Genomic DNA, 17,681 nt, shown 5'->3' with positions numbered 1-17,681 from the left:
ACACAAGTATTTGACTGGATTTGACCTCTCAAACAGCTTACAAACACAAGAGCTCGTGTAACCTAAACCTCTGCAAGGAAATAGATATTTCTGCCTTCTCTCCTAAGTCCAAGAACTGCGGACTTTGGAAACATCAAATATCATAAAAAGTGTTAAAGCTGATAGCCAACAATACTACTGAAGACATTTTTTTAGCTGTATCCTCTGTTATCAATGGTCAATGCCTCCATTCACCCAGGTACAGACACCAGGCTGAGCTCTACGTGTCCATACATCTGCAAAGCTCCCATCCAGAAGCAGCTACATATGAGGTAAATGGTAGCTATGTAAGAACACCAGACAGTTCTACTACATCAAACCAAGGGCCAACTCACCCAGTTCCCCGTCCCTGACAGTGACCAAAGACAGATGCCCAGAGTAATAACAGAGCTACCTGGTCCTTGTTACGGTGCATGTCCACAGACTGCTCCGGCCTCTGACAATTTATGGTTCAGCCTCCCTGTGAGCTGAGGACGGCTTCTGCTTGTTTAACAATCTCGTACTCTCCCCTCTGAGCTTCCATCACCCACCACTGGCATGTGCACCCTCCTCATGGCAGTCATGATTTTATAGACTACTCATATACCCCTCTCTGTCAGCCCTTTTCCAGACCAAACTGTAGTAACAACGGGTATTTATACCCTTGACTGTCACTGCTGGCTCTGGGATACCTCCTCTGGCAGGAGGTGCCACTTGAGGTGCTGGCACGCCGCAGGTAGACACGGTGACCAGTGTTGTTTGCCAGGTTGTCCCCAGATGCTGTCACGGGGGCTGGCATCAGGACCCCCGTGGAGCTCCCACACCAGTGGTCGGGAACCAGCCCCAACCGGTTGGAGCCGGAACCAACCCACCCCAGCTGCCCGGGCTGCCGTAGGGCGGGCGGCCCTCCCAGCAGCCAATCAGGATGGCCGTCCTGGAGTGGGGGACCAATCCCGCTGCAGGAGGCAGCTGGCCCAGCCAATGGGAAGTGGCGTAATGAACAGGGCTGGATGGCTGGCCCACGCTGGCAGGTGGTGCGTGGGGGTGCCAGGGCGGGAGCCAGGGCCGGGACAGCATCGTGAGCGTTAGGTGGGGGAGAAAACCAGCATGCCGTGAGCAGCCAACACTGGTGACACACGCCTGATTTCCTTGCAGCGCTGGAAGTCATGAAGCGCTTGCCCATAATGTACTAGTAAGGGTGACAAGGACCACAGCATGGTATCAAGTTTGCATTCGAAAATTATTTTGAATTCCCCACTTGCATCACATCAGCTTCACCCCTGATATTTCCTTTTCTAAAAACGCCTTATGTGTAATTTGCCTTCTCCTTTTTTTTCATTTGCTGCTCAGCATTGAGTTGATATTTTAGTTAATGACACACCATAAGGCAAAGATCCTGCTCCTAAGTGACAATAGGTGGCTCAGAAACAATTGTTTTGTATGGGAAGTCTGGACGGGTTCTCTCTTAAGTACATCACTCGATTTGCATGTAACTCAGTGCTGTGGCAAACACCCTTCCTGTTTGGTCAGGCAGATACACAAAGTTATTTTCCTCATTAGAAAACACAACCAGAGAGGAAACCCAGATAGCCAAGAACACCCACCTTGCGTGACTCTGCTGTCCAGGCATTGTCTCAGTGGTATTTTGGGTACACACAGCCTCTGGGCCACCAGAGAAGGAGGGCAGGAGAAGACAGAAAGCTGGAAGTGGGCAGCAGGACAAACACACACTCAGCCATGGTCTACCAGCTCTCCTGTTCTCCCTTCACCAGCTAGCCAAGAGTTCTTAGATTTTCATATGGCTCCTGTACAAGTGCTTCTATTCACATGAAGTGCCTATAGTTTCAGGGTCCATTAACCCTGTCTTCCCATGTGACAATGTGGCTATTGTCACAAAAGGAAACAAGCAACGCCTGAAGACAGTTACTTACGACTTACCTGCCAGCATAGCTCAGACTATGGTACTTCTGATGTACTGGCAGATGCTATCATTCATATTTCTGTGCCATCCAAACATCCAAACCATGTGCCATTCATATTACTGTGCCATCCAAAAAGTTATTTGCTGGTAAGGACACAAATGGCTCATCTACAGCTGAGGCTCTGCTAGTGCTAAATGTAGACTGGTAACAGTGGAAAATTCCCAAGCACAATCAAAGACAGCCACAGGAAATAATCCACCAAATTCTAATAAATTTATGCAAAGCATTCCTATTTCAGAAACAGTAATTCCTTATGAAATTATTTCCATTTCTTCATTTGTACTTCACGGTACACTCCAAATGCCTTTGCAAGTACAGGACGATTCCTCTTTTATTCTGAGTGTTCTCTAAATAGCAATGGAATTTAGAAATTGCCTGTAAATTGTCAGAAACTTGGGGATTTCCCCCCACTTCTGTTGCAGCATCAACAGAAAATATAAATGACAAATTCAAACTGTATAGCTGGAACTATCACTCTCATCTTAAGCAAGGTTTAAACAACAAAGATATAGGTCTTATTTAGCATGACTTATGAAAGCTTCTGGAGAAGCCAGGACTGCTTCAAACCGCTCTAAGAAGAGTCACAGAATCAGGATCGCTACTAAAATTTTTGGTGGAAGAGTATTGGATGTAATTCAATGAAGAATTTTGGTATGTTCTTACTTGCTTGATAAAAAGAAAAAATAATTAGAAAATCTTTCATTTCCACTATTATTGCATTTGTCTATACAAATAGATTAATTCATGTTCAATTGGGTTCCAACACAAACAGCACTGTTTGTACTAGCAAGTAGCAGAGAAATGTCTGTAACTGTTTGTGACAGAGGCTATCTAATCAAGGACGTATTTTTGATACTGAAAAATGTACAGCAATAGAGTTTTATCTAGCCCACAACTTTTTTTTAAGAATGGAAACTGTGGTACACTGTAGATCATGTCTGGTTATGATGAAGTGGAATAAACTTCTATTTGAATGTTTTTCCTTTTGCTCAATGATTGTCAATGTGGGTTATTTTTCCTACTTCTGACTGAAGTTGTATGAACTCTTCCATGTGTTATTGCAAGTTGATTCAAACATTTTTGTCCGAACCACTACACAACTCAACATTTAAAAGATGTGGAATCAAACTGACTTATTGCTTTTGTTATATTAAACTTGATGCTTACCAGCATAGTCCCAAATCTGAAACCCCTTGACTTAAACCGTGAAAATAGTCACAATTACTTCACTAGGTCTACTGACACACTTAGACGTGTGGTTTCAGGTTCAGGAACCAGGCAAGCCTTGAGCAGCTCTTTGCCAATGCATCTTGCAGGTCTATAGTGGCTGCAAAATGCTTCTGCACAGAGTAAGAGATGAAATCCACAGGCTGGACAAGTACTTGCAAGATGGATAAATATAATCAACTTGCCAGGGGTACTCTTCTTGTGTCAGATTGCTGCACACAAAATGATTTGACAACCTGTGCCTTCAAAAGCAACAATTCCAGGTGGCTAAGATCCCTTTCCTCAATCTGACATAATCAAGTATTAGGTATTATTTTCATGACAGAGGCAATGAGCTGACCTAGATTCAGACGCAAAGGTTATTTATGTGTAAATGTTACATACATTACTAAAGTTACAGGAAGCTTTTAAAATTAAAATTAATATTGCATAGCAATGTTTCCAAATATGTATGTAAGGAACAAGTTGCCCATAAGCTCTGCTGACCCTGACAGCAGTGACAGTAAACTGCTGCTGCTATAGTCCAGGCAGACAGAGGGACAAATATGATACAGCTGGCAGCAAGTCACCCGTGTACTTCTGGTTACCTATAGGGCAGCACCAAAAGGGTGTTACTGCTGAATATGTAAAAGCTGTGTATTTTATAGAGATACATACATGACTATATATATATATTTCACATGTATAACACACACACAACACATATGACACGAAATATTCTAGATGAGTATTCCTTGGCCTTGTAGAATTTGCAAACCCCTCTTGCCTTCCTGGAAAATGCACAGCTCTGAGTTCACTGCTTTCATTAATTTCACCCAAGCAGAGTTTTCCTTTGACTTGAAATGATATTCTAGGTAAGCTTTGTTCTAACCATTGATAAACCAACGGCAGTTTAATATTATACCTTTCTATGAGCTACAATTATGTAGATTACTTACTGCATTGATCTCAGTGGATCAAAGTCTAGTATAGTGACTAAGTTCCTGTGACAGCAAAGACAAAGCATTACTGAGTTAATTTCTACTGCACTTCTCTGTGCAGAGCGGTGAACTAATGTTTGAGCTGCTGGTGGGACAGACTTCAGCTCTTCTCTTGTAAACGTATTCCAATTGGCAAGAGAGAATGTTTCCAACTATTTGTTGCCATGGGCTTCTTACACCAAGGTTTCATTTTGAAATCTTCCATATTAAATCAGTGACTGACAAGCTAGTCTTCTTATTGTGTGGTGCTGGGACTTTATATTCTGTGATGTGCTATATTATTTTTTTCCCTTTTGAGCAAGCAATGTTAACAAGATGACAACACCAGAGGGCTGTGCCTCCTTTTCCCTATGTCTCTTAGTTTGCATGCAGCAAATGGTATATATTAAAAATAAAGAAATCCACTTCTAAATATTGCATTAGGATGTTCAGCTAGGACAATGTTTATTTGGAGAAATGGGATTATAATAATTTTAATATGATATGATGGCAAGATCTGTTAGTGATCAAGTTAGGGATCATTTGATTTTTACAGTGGATGATAGTAGCTGAATATTTCAATATAGGCATGCTACATTTTAATGTAGACATTAAATAGACATGCTCTCAGTCCTAAGGTCATAAAATGGAGAAGGGAAGGATAACAAGGAGATTTCAAAAGTTCAGAGTGACATTTAGGTGAGCAGCTTTTGTGAATGTTGAATATTTTTGTACCTTTGGAAATGGCTCCTTTATTTTTTTTTTTTTTTCAAATATTCAGAAATCTTAATAATGTAAATTAATTTTATTTGGGGTTTCCCTGTTGAAAAATTAACATATTTAGTCCTGATACATTTAATTATATGCTCTTTGGAGGAAAATGAAGAAAGGGAAATGTATTGGCAAACAGGGTCAAGCAGCATTAAAGTTATCTTGGACAACAGCGTTCTAGTGGAACCAGCTCAAGTAGTTGGGAACACAGGAGAGACAACCTGGTGTAACTTGGCCCATGTTTTCACTCTTAGTCGGTCAGGTTCAAACATGATGGGAATCAGCAAACAGAAGCTTCCAAATATTTACACATATCTAGACAGAGCAAAAAAGTGCACATCCCTAATTAATAGTCACTTAAGAAAAAAAAATCAAAGCAAAAGCTGAAGCAGATTCTCAAGGCCTAGCTGAATTTATACCAGGGCTGACTACAGCTGTATTTGACAACTGAGTCCAAAATTATGCTTGAACTAAAGCTGAGCCAAATCTGACAGATATCCTCTTTTTATTACAACTCTGATGAATCGTTTCATTTGGGGAAGAAGCATGAGTCTGGCATCATATCTTAAATTATGAAAATTATGAGATTATTCTTATAATTTAAAATGGCTAATTCAATAATCCCCCCACTTTGCCCAGATATTGTTTGTCCGGAAAATTGTTTGTCCAGGAAACGTAGATGTTACAATGCTTAGCATCCTGTAAGACTTACAGTAGTAGTAGTTAGTACAGTTACCTTCTCAAAAACCCCTTGCGGTGTGTGTAACCTTGTTAACTTTCTTGCCCACATTTTACAGAAGGAAAAACCAAGAAGGGTTACGCCATTGACCAGCTTGTAAAGTGTTTGAACTTGTCACTAGCATAAATGAGAGGTTCCCAAACTATGATGCACATACAAACAGTTGTATGTAAACTACTTATGGGTAGTATACTGTGTAAAATTCCCACTGCCAATGAATGGGTTCTCAAAGACAGTGGTCTCTGTAGTGGGCTGCACACAAGACAACCCATTATGATGCAGGACAAAATATTTTTTGCCATTAATAGATAATATTTTTGAAGGTGTCTATGTCATATTTTTAAAGGTCATCCTTTTTACATTTCTATTTTGTGTATGATTTATAATGTATGTAATGTATTAGTACAGTAGTGTATGTATATAGTTTATAAATAAGTTATTTGACATATACAGGGGGCGCATACTCAAATTTTTTTTTGCTGATAGGAGTGCATGATCCAAAACATTTGAAGATCACCATTATAAGGATCAGTCCCTAAGGGACCAAAGTGGGACTCCCCTAATTTGACAATTCTCCTCCAAAAAAATATTAGCAAACGTCTCTTGGGACTTCAGGTAAAAATCACTGAAATAAATGGAAGCCTTTCCAAAAACTTCAAGCGATAAGGATTAGGGCAGCAGAGGTAAGAGCGGGTATTTGTCATCCCTGAATCCTGTTCATCCAGCTGACACTGCGCTTCACAAAGTATTGGATAAACAGGGAAGAAGGAAACAGTGTTTCTGTGTAGTTCTGCATAGCACAAGGGTACTTTTATGGTTCACCTTCTTATTCCTTAGCCCATGATTTGTCTGTTCAGGAGCACAGCTAACAAGGGACACTTTGCGGCACAAGATAACAGTCCTTTTCTGTCATGGATTTCTTTTATTATTTATAGCTGTGTTGGGGTGGCATTGATCAGGACTAGTTTCTGACTGACCACAGTGCCACAGCTGTACCAGGATGGCTGCTTAGACTTGAGGCCAATCCCACTGTCCCTCAAACAGTGCAAAGCCACGGTCTTTCCTCAGATCTGAACGATTAAGAAGGGCACCTTAAATACAGCTGTCATTGCCACTGCAGTCTAGAAGCGTGGCAATGTAACACAACACTTTTATGCACTAGAAATAATTCCAGCACTCTAAAAAGCACCCTGTTATTCAAACCTTTAAAATCAACCAGCTACCAGGAATAGACCACGTCTAAAAAGCTATTGCTTATTCTCCTGAATTTGAATAGTAACTCCACTGTAGGCCTGTCTCTAACCGCATCAGTGAATGGGAGGCTCAGAACAAGGAAGGCTAGAGCATCAGCACATTTTTCTCGCTGTGGAGCTCCCTCCACTGATCAAAACTTCTTTCAAGATCTCTCAGCTGACTTTTGAGCTCCACACAGAGCTGCTGCAGCCCTTTCGAAACAAAATTTTGCGTCATACCAGATGCAAAGAAATGACTGAGGCTTCCAGAACATCTTTAATTGAATAAACCACGTGGTTATTAATAATATTTACTTATAGAGGATATTGCTGAAATTACATTAGCTTTAGAGAAAAATGCACAAATGTAAAACCAGGGCAAGAGTTTAGCACTGACACACTCCTCCACTTTCGTCAATATGATCAATAGGACTTTGACTGATGGGCCTGCACTGCACTGTTCTCTAGGTACCAGCACACTTGTGCTATGGCTGCTGCTATAATTTCAATCTATATACAAGGGAGGGACTGAAATGATGTCAGAGGGTGCAGAGGGGCTTGTTCATTAGTCTGGCTTGTAAAAGCTTACTCTGCTCCAAACATGTAACTGGCTACACCTATTTTAATGTAATTAAAATCTGCATAAATCAATGTGACAGCAAGTATCCCCCTTTAGATACCCATGAATGATCTTAGCTCTTACAAAAGGGCTTTCCTTTCCTTAGTGTCAGGTCGCAACATCTCCTGGGCCTTCCAGTACAGCAGAGGCAGTACAAGCTGGTAGCCTGGACTGGCTACTGGCCCAGCGGCTACAAGAGCTCTCTGGCATCACCAAGCTTCTGTACCTTTGGCTGCTGCTCTGACTTGCTTGTCTCCACACTCCTGGCAGAGCAGGCAATGCTGATCTACCTGCATCTCCCTGCTGTCCTGCTGCAAAGATCACCGCCGGTGCGGGCGTAGCAAAGGGGCCCTGGCGCTGCCTCCAAGCGCTTTACAATGACAACGTATTTTCTTAGGGTAAGTCCCATTATGCCCTTTTTATAAAAAAGGAAGCTGTGTCACAAAATGTTCAGGTGATTTATTCCAAGATTACAAAGCAGCATGAAGATGGTAACTCTTATGTAACTCTTGGGGAAAGCAGCATATCTCACTGAATCGTGCTGCCTCCCAACCATAAATAATGATACTTGGATTCAGCACGTTCAGATCTATGAGCTATTCTGTGCCTGACTGATGGCTAATGGAATCAGCTGCTTTTATCCTCCAAAACTTGAAGAGAAATAGGGTATATTTCAAGCTTATTTTATGAGTAAGCCCATTGTGGAACAGATAACAAGGTGGTGGTTCCCAGGAAACTTTTCATTATAAGCTTAAGTAGGCAATTTTCTGGAAGTATGCATGTAATATTTAAAAATAGAAACTCCAAGGGAGCACAGACTGGCAAAAGCACATCGTACAGAAAAGGACTAGGTCAAACTCGTGTATGCCCATTCACAACCAATAGCTTTCCCCCCCTCAAAAAAGCCTTTGGGCTTGCACATTAGGCAGGGCAAGGTTGCTGAGGCTTCTGCAGGTGGTCTGCCAGACACAGACAGGTGGACCCCAACACACAGCGCACTCAGTATCCAGGCTCATCCGTCACCTGTTCAGCAGCACCCCCTGCTACTGTTCGCAGAGGTGAATGAGTGGAAGAGCACAAAGCCCACTGTACACCTTCCATAAGGTTTATGTTCCTCAGAACACAGTTTCTATTATTGTTATATCGTATAGAGCATGTCAACAGGAGATAAAGAGGAAAGATGGCTGCGGAATTAAATTATCTATAGTGCTGAGCCAGCCTATTTCAATCCACTGCAGTTTAAATTTGCCACCTGACACGATAAGGTAGAAAAGGTTATGTTACTCAAAATGCACCTGTCTGGGAAGGCCTAACATCTCTCATTAAAAGGGACAGTGCATGACCTAGCACTGAGGTTAATACTAGTATGTTCCCCTGGAGCCATGACTGTGGTCCCTCATTACCATTATCCTCTGAATTTTGTTCTAAACACTGGCACCCTAATTGATAAACAGACTCAGCCAGTTTCAGGCCCCAGAGACAAGCAGGTAGAATGTGAGACAGCCATCCTTTGAAACAGGCAAAGGAGAGGAATTTTTTTGTTTTTCATTAGGTCTCTGCAGAACTTTAATCAATCTTCATGTGCTGCCAATAGTTCGCAGATAGAACTACCATGCTGGAGGGAAATAGGTTCATTTTTCCCACTGTGAACTGCTATTTCTGGGGAGCATTTGATGCAAGTCTGAAGTAACCATGCAATTGGAATTTGAAAGGACTATTAACCAGGAAAAATTAACAAAATACATCGAAATGGCTAGTTTTCTAGCTATGACCTTTAATTCACCATAAAGAGAAGGTATTTTAAAAAGTCAAAGATTCTCACCAACCTGGTTATTTAAACAGAATGGTGAATGATGCTACAGGTGTGGAAGGAATCCAAAAGCACTTTGGGTGGAAGAAAAAAGTTGTTCTTATAACCCAGCCTTATTTAAAAAAGAAAAAATAATATTCAAGCATATGGTATATTCTTTAATGAACCTTATACTGTGAGACTAGTGTAAATATGTAACTGCACAAAACATACATATAAATAAAAATATGAGGGAAATCTATTTTCCTCCAAAAAAAAAAAAATCTATCAGCATACTTAGTGTGTAAATACATAAAAAATATTTAGGCAGAAATTCTAAGTGTGCGAGCCAGGTCTTAAACTCAAATATCAAAAATTCAGCTCAAATACAAGCTTTATTTCAGAGATCCATAGAATCCAAACTGGTCTGTTCACCTCAGAGTGCCTGCACTAGCTACATGCGTTCTCACTGACACCTTTCAATACAACATGTGCTCACTGACACTGAACGTTGGCCGGAATCATGGCCAGAGCAAGCAGATGAGTTGAACTTCATGCACCAAATATCAATAAACCAGTACTTACATTCATAGGCAAATAAAATTCACCTCTACAGGAAACATTCTTTCCCTCCGCTATCTAAATATTATCAAACACAGAGATTGGTTACCCAGCTGAGGGTATGATCTTCATGCTCTAAAAGGCAACATATACCTGCCAAATACATGAACATAATTATTTTCTCAGTTTTCTAAGAAAAGACACTAATGACAAGAAAGCAAGTTACTAATCAGATATGGGTTTAAACCCAAGGCTTTTTAAAACGGGTATTTATGAGTTCCTGGTCCAATATGCATTTATTTGCAAATTGTATCATCACAGCAGCAAGTCACAGGCCATCACTCGCTTGCACTTGGCACTGTATAAGCACACAGAGGAGCAAAGCACATTCCACAGATAGTTTACAATTCAATTATAAACAAAGATACAATAGAGGGATACAGCACGGAAAGCTCCAGCAAACAATAAGATTGGTTAATGTAATGCAGTAGACTAAAAATATTCATTTGATGTGGCTTTTCTTCCACATTTTTACCTTCCAAGTGACATTAAAAATAGCTAAAATCCCTTAATTTCTTCCCTAGTAATACTTCCCCAGGTGACCATATGCCACAGGGATGCCATATGATCACAAATGGGAAAACTGCAAAAGATCCGAAGAGGAGTGAGTCATGAACCAGTGAAACATGTTCTAAAAATATTTATAATTCCTTAGTTAGCAACAAAGGAGCTGTTGCAAGTGACACTTCTTGGGCAAAAAGATTCTTTGGGTGGACAAATAGCACCTGTGACTTAACGAATGGCAACCTCTTCATGTGACACCAATTTGCAAAGTACTTATGAATGTCTCTCTCCCAAATTTCTTCTTCAACTCTTGCTTAAACTATCCTGAGTTTTACATATGGAAAAAGAACAAGCTTAATCAGGGCAACTGTAAGCCTTTCATCAATTCAATTATCTGTTTAAGGACTTGCTCATTAAACTTCGCTGTAAAATGTTAGAGTTGCAGTGCTGCTCCTGTCTATCAGGCCTGTATCCCTGAATTCTTTGTACCCCTTGGGATGTTTTATCTTTGGAGAAATGTGACACTCTGCCATTTTTTGAGACAGGCCTGGGCAGAGCTCCATAACCAATATATTGACAGATATAAGGTAGCTTGGAAAGTGAAGCAGTTCACAACTTGTGCCTGTCAAGCTGCTTTTGTCTCCAGACACAGGATCTTTTAAAAATATTACAGGAACTTCCAAAGCGTTAACTTACATTAATGGCACCTAATATCCTACCAACCCCCCCACCACAAGATCTATGGATCTGCAGCATATCACATCATACCTCATTTCCCAGTATTTTTACTTTTTGGAAAATATCATTATCATACCTCCAACCATACACAGGGCTGATCCTCAGAATGTTCCTTTGCTGTCAGAAGATCAGGCTCAGAATAGGGAAAAGAATTTACTGACGCTACCAGTATTTCTGACATTTTCTACTGAAATGTGAGCTGATTATTTCTATATGTAAACTTGAATTTGCAGTTTCTCTTCCATTTTGAAGAGGAATGAAGACAGACGGCTGTTTCAAAGTAAAGTGAAACCAAACATGTCACCTGTAAGACCATACTCATTTATAAAAATTAAATTCAAAACAATGCAGGACTAGGTGTGGAATATTACAAGTATCTTCATGAGGTCAACCATCATTTCTGATTTTGCAGGACGTACAGATGTGCAGCTGTATTGACATCAATGCTGCCTTTTGGGGATCAGACTATACAGATTGGCCAATACTGTGAGTTCCTCCTCATTTTTCCTTAGTTGCATATCACTGGTTCAGTGTCCTGGCGCCCCAGCTAGGAGAACCTGATGGTTCAAATCATGCTAAAAAGCACTTTCTTTTAAAATTAGGATTTATGCAAAGATAATAGAAAACAACAGATTTGCTTCTTATGTTGTTCTTTTTGTCTCTTAGTATGTTCTTCAAGATCAAACTGCCAAAATACCAAAATATGATATTCAGAGCTGATTTTCTTGAATTTTAGAGGAAGTGGATCTCTTGAAGATATAAATAGATATATGTGCCCACATACTTCAATTTCCTGTCTTTAACCAAAGTCACCAGCCTAATGCTAACACAAGATACTCATTGGACCTTGAGATTTCCTGCCATTTTATGGCCTTTTCAGCTTATGCTCTTGTATACAAGGTTTAAAAAGGGTGCAGCTTCAGTATTACGTGGTAAAGTCTTTCAGTCAGGAGCGGTAAACACATTTAAGAAGGGACTTAATAAATGCATGTTTTAAATTGGCCTTGAAAATCACTGGCAAATATTTCCTAGACAAAGTAGTAAATTCATTGGTCTAATGTAGAACGAAAGACCTGGGGTTTGGTACTGGGTTGCTCTCCTTTCAGTGAAATAATTGTGTGTCCAGCTAATGGCAGCCTATATTGCTGTCAATATCACTTCCAAGTTATTAGGTCCAATCAATGCTGGATGAAAGGAAAAAAGGTGGTCAACAGGCAATCCAGCTTTCCGTTTAACACTCCCATGAGGATTTCCATTACCCTTTCCTTCTTTCTCTCAAGGTTAGCTCTAGCTCCACTGTTTCGAGCTTCAACTTCCTGGCGATAATGCACACCCACAACAGCCCTGCTCCTCCACCCTCAGCGTGCCCTCTTTTTTTCCTCTTATTCGTGACCTTTTCCTGGGTTAAAAGGTTGCTCCTGAAGCAGACAGGTTTCACTTCTTATGGTGATTGCAGTGCAAAAAGCAGGCTTCTTGCCTTGTTAGAAGTGACATCACTGTACATTAAAGACATCATATCGCCTTTCATATTAAAATGCCTGTCAGTTCTGCCACTCGCAGGCCGTAAATCTGCCACAGTGTCTGTGCTTGGGAGCTTTCATTATGAAAATATGGAAGATAAGCACTCCGCTTTACTCTCAAACGGAAAAAGTAGTCTGGCAGTAACAAGGTTACTTTAAAAATAAATACACAATTTCTTAAACATGGGTTATTTAATGTGGGGCAATTTTTGAAAGTGATGCTTTTTCTTTCAATGTCTTAAAAATTTCAAGCTTAAAAACCAGTAGGAGTAAAGCATGAATATACAGTCCTGTAGAATTTATTAATGCATAGATTTTGCACTTGCTCGTGCAGTAAATCATTAGATTTTCACTTTGACTTTGGCACTCCAGCCTTGAGAGAAATGTCATACCAGAATTTAACCTGTTTTTCATCTTTATATCATATAGATACAAAAAGACTTGTGTGTTCTGCAAGAAACCAACAACGTTCTGCTGTTATGCATATGACTTTAGAAAATATAGACAGCAGAAATACACCTCCTAAACAGCAAAGAAAAATAGAAATAATTATTGATCATTTTCTCTCATGGTATCATTAGGATATTAATAATACCTTGCTATTATGTAAAGTTTTTCATCCTTTGACCTGAAAGCACTTTAGCTTCTTGTTTTACAGAAAGAAAACTGAGACAGGTGATATGACCTGTCCTAAAATTTGAGAGCAGCTCAGCAACAGAAGTGAGAACAGATCCAACATCTCTAGACAAGCCTGTCCAATACTCGACCAGCTTATTTCAAACTGGAAGTTCGCATTGTTTGCTGGTGTACCCTGAATTGTTCATACAGCCTGTGATTATTCATTTATTATTAATTAATGGGCTAAAATTATCACAGATATTTATTTATTATAAAAAAACCCTCATTCATTTTGTGTGAAAATACTAATTGATTGCTATTCCCCATTTCTATTAGAATTCCCTCCAAATGAGAAAACTTTGGCATGTGAGCACAATATGTGTATTTTCAAATTTCATCTCCCAAATGACATCCTCCATTGTTGATACTTTGTTTGAGGAGCTGAAACGAGTGGCTCAAGAGTTATTTATGGACAATGAGGCCTTTCACCTCCAGGGCGTTGATTTTAATGTCTGAACTCTACATCCAGAGACAGAAATATATATTTAGGCTGTGCTGTGTGCTTTATGTGAAATCAATTGGTAGTGTCAGTCCTGAGTGGACAAGCGCCCAGGTGAAAACCATCGGAAAAAAACCACAAATTATTATTTGGATGAGGAAGGTGAATGCATATAAAAAAAAATAGCAGCTGAGGAAATGACATGGTTGGATACGGTCTGAAGAGGTGAGACCAGAGGATTGCGCACACGACGCGGAGGAAACCACGGCGTGTGTCACTCAGAGCAGCTGGAAGTGGAATGAAACAAGAAACCAAAGAAAAGCAGCGCATGGCACAAACAGCACTTCTTGAATGCAGAGGGGATTTTCTTCCTCTTCTTAGCAGAACTTACTCCTCTGATTATGTAGAGCAGAGTGAAGTGGTGAGAACAGTAGCTTTTAATGAGTCAAGTCATAAGGATTTATAACCCATTTCGCAGCGACATTGCCAACACCTTCCTAGCCACAAAAGCCTGCAAGGACTTTTCTATCACCTTTCTTCTCCTCAGAAGTATATTCTGAGCCTTTTCAGTTTCACAGTCACAGTATCACAGTATGTTTGGGATTGGAAGGGACCTCAAAAGATCATCTAGTCCAATCCCCCTGCTGGAGCAGGAACGCCTAGGTGAGGTCGCACAGGAACACGTCCAGGCGGGTTTTGAATGTCTCCAGAGAAGGAGACTCCACAACCTCCCTGGGCAGCCTGTTCCAGTGTCTGTCACCCTCACTGAGAAGAAGTTTTTTCTCAAATTTAAGCGGAACCTCTTGTGTTCCAGCTTGATCCCATTACCCCTTGTCCAATCATTGTTTGCCACCAAGAAGAGCCTGGCTCCGTCCTCATGGCACTCACCCTTTATATATTTATAAACATTAATGAGGTCCCCCCTTAGTCTCCTCTTCTCCAAACTAAAGAGACCCAGCTCTCTCAGCCTTTCTTCATAAGGGAGATGCTCCACTCCCTTCATCATCTTCGTTGCCCTACGCTGGACCCTCTCCAGCAGTTCCCTGTCCTTCTTGAACTGAGGGGCCCAGAACTGGACACAATATTCCAGATGAGGTCTCACCAGGGCGGAGTAGAGGGGAAGGAGGACCTCTCTCGATCTACTAACCACCCCCCTTCTAATACACCCCAGGATGCCGTTGGCCTTCTTGGCCACAATGGCACAGTGCTGGCTCATGGTCATCCTGTTGTCCACCAGGACCCCCAGGTCCCTTTCCCCTATACTGCTCTCTAATATGTAATTTCCCAACCTATACTGGAACCTGGGGTTGTTCCTGCCCAGATGCAGGACTCTACACTTTCCCTTGTTAAATTTCATTAGGTTATTCCCCTCCCAACTCTCCAGTCACAAGTCCTGTCTATGCCGAGCGGTTTCTTGGCATTCCCCACTGTTTCCAACACCCATGCAGGTCCACCAGCAGCAGCGAGGGTGCAGTTTTTAATGGCAGGTGGTCTGGATTGCTACAGGCACTTTCCGCTACTGCCCTCTACAAAGCTCCTACAACTGCTAGGAGCAGCAGAGCTGCACTGATAGCACAGGTGGCAGTTTTGCCTGGAAGATGAAAAAGCCGAGCCCAGAGCTGCGAGCCGCTTGCCCTGCATCATTCCCCTCTCCTGGAAGATGATATTCATTCATACCTGTTAGCACAGATCTGGGAGTGTTAGCACATGCCCTTCAATTATATTTTGTACAATTTAAAAATATATACATGGAATATATAAAATAATATTTTCCCAGTAATATATTTTTTCTTGTAAAAGCAGTCAAGACTGAAGTATATAGGAGTGTTTTCTTGCGTGTGTGAACACTAGGGAATCAAATCTGAACATTGTGTTTGAGGTTTTTGCAGGCCCTGGGGGCTCAATCACAGGCAGTCACTTCATATTGACAGATCTATATTTATAGATAGTATCCTTATTTTCTCTAATGAATTATCATTCAGTTAAAAAGACAAGAGAGCTGCATAATGTACTCAGTTAAAAATTAACTTTTGACTCAATATGAATCGTTATGGTTTTGTTTTATTCCTAACAAAACTCTTCGTCTTACATATATACGGTTTCTAGTCCTCCCTTTTAAATTCACCTATTTTTGTTGTTACATTACAGGAATATTGGATATCTTTCTACCTATATCTCTTCCCTATTTTCCCTCCACTTCAAAAATAGTTTACACTAATAAAAATAGCTTGTCCCATCTAATCAAATTTCTGTTAATTGAATGTGGGAACGGAGCCACTGAGGATGATTCACCCAAGGTCATCCTGGAAGCCTCTGGCAGAGACATGTAAGAACACAGATACTCTGAGTTACAACGAACACCGTGATTTCTGCCTATTTCCAGTATCCTCACAACAGTAATATGTATCAGCAGACAAAATATCAGCTTGGTAGCCTACACATGTGCCTTCCAGTCTAATATCCAGGAAGGTGTTCCTCACATAGACTCATGGAAACATCTTCGTACACTACTTTCTTAACATTTGATTATTGTTTCTTTATTTACATTTCAGTACTGTTTAAGAAGGCTCTGCATAGTGGGCAAATATACAATAGCAGTGAAAACAAGAGGCCTGCAAGTCCAGAGATTGAATCATTGATCTCTTTCCTTCATGTCTTCATTTTCCAGTATTTTTTCTTGGTATGTATCAGGGCAAACACTTTCAATTTCACAGTGTTATCTATACTTTTTTAATATAATGTTGTGGTCTGTGTCAATAAAACTCAATTTGCTACTATTACAACTATTACTTAAACTGTGCTAGCTGCTCCATACAGTGAAGCAGCACTGCTGGGTTCAGGCTTAAGTCTTACCATTGCTGGAAGACCGAAATGTGTGGATGGAAAAAAAACCAAACCCCACTCAATTTATTTTAGGCTTGATCCCTAATCCCCTGCTTGCTGAAATCCATGGAAAGGCTCTTGGGCTCTTTCTGAGGAGATGCAAACACAAATTTTCCCCATATAAGAAATACCTGTGGAGGGTCAGATAAATGGAAAAATTGGGTTGAGGGGCTGGAAAAAGTCAAGTGATGGCAGCTCCAGTCAGTGCCCAAAAAGTGACTTATTCTCTGACTCATAGGACAAATACGAATACTTCTTCCCTAAAGCACCAGCTGGACTCTTAATTGGAAAGGGTCAGAGAGGGACAGAAAGGTGGCTGAGCACTTTCGAATCTTCCTTCTCCAGTGAATCTCAGAACAAAGTATGGATTGTTTTTACCACACCAAAAATTACAAACCTTGCAGATGCTTTACACCAGCAGCTCAATTTAAAGCAACAATTTCAGCCCATGTCTGTGCTTAAACCTGACAGTAGAGTTTTCGACCTGAAGTACTGAATTAGCATCATCAAACTGGCTATGGAAAAGTTTACATTGAAATGTCATCTGGAATTGATATTCCACACTGGAAAAAATAGAGAACATGTGTTTCTTTGATGTAAATATTTTAGCAAGTCTAAACACAAAAGGCTGTGTCCAAGTCCATCGTATTTTGGATAGAGTCTAGCTGAGTGTTGCAGAAAATAATCAAGTGGAACTTTCAGCCTTTACTTAATGTCAAGGAAACCGCAATTTTCATGTGATATGTTAAATTATATTTTAACGTAAAAGAAAGCAGGAGAGACAAACGTGACAAAAGGTAATCACGTTCACTTAATCCATATTGGAAGATATGAACAACCCAAGTTGGTGAGCACAAAGTGAAAAGTTGAAGACAGAATTTTATTATGTTCTTCTATCTAAAATCTTTAGCACAAACCCAATATTTTTTTATTAAAGTCCAATTTAAAAATTCATTAACTTT

At 40.5% G+C, this 17,681-nt stretch overlaps 1 protein-coding gene across 15 annotated transcripts in view; it reads right to left on the bottom strand.

Annotated features, from left to right (window-relative positions):
• Positions 1 to 17,681, bottom strand: part of ZNF827 (zinc finger protein 827) — a 198,649-nt gene that overhangs the window by 145,361 nt on the left and 35,607 nt on the right. For 2 of the 15 annotated variants that reach the window (XM_065061920.1, XM_065061922.1), the window contains exon 1: positions 681 to 855. The exons of the other annotated variants lie outside the window; for them this stretch is intronic. The gene's annotated coding sequence lies outside the window, so the exon portion shown is untranslated. Of the gene's footprint in view, positions 1 to 680; positions 856 to 17,681 lie in introns of those variants that run through there. 15 annotated transcript variants of the gene reach the window in all.

This window comes from Columba livia, chromosome 4 (assembly GCF_036013475.1).
Source record: "Columba livia isolate bColLiv1 breed racing homer chromosome 4, bColLiv1.pat.W.v2, whole genome shotgun sequence".
Lineage (NCBI taxonomy): Eukaryota > Metazoa > Chordata > Aves > Columbiformes > Columbidae > Columba > Columba livia.
Note: the sequence above shows the minus strand (reverse complement) of the source record. Positions and strands in the feature narration are given on the sequence as shown.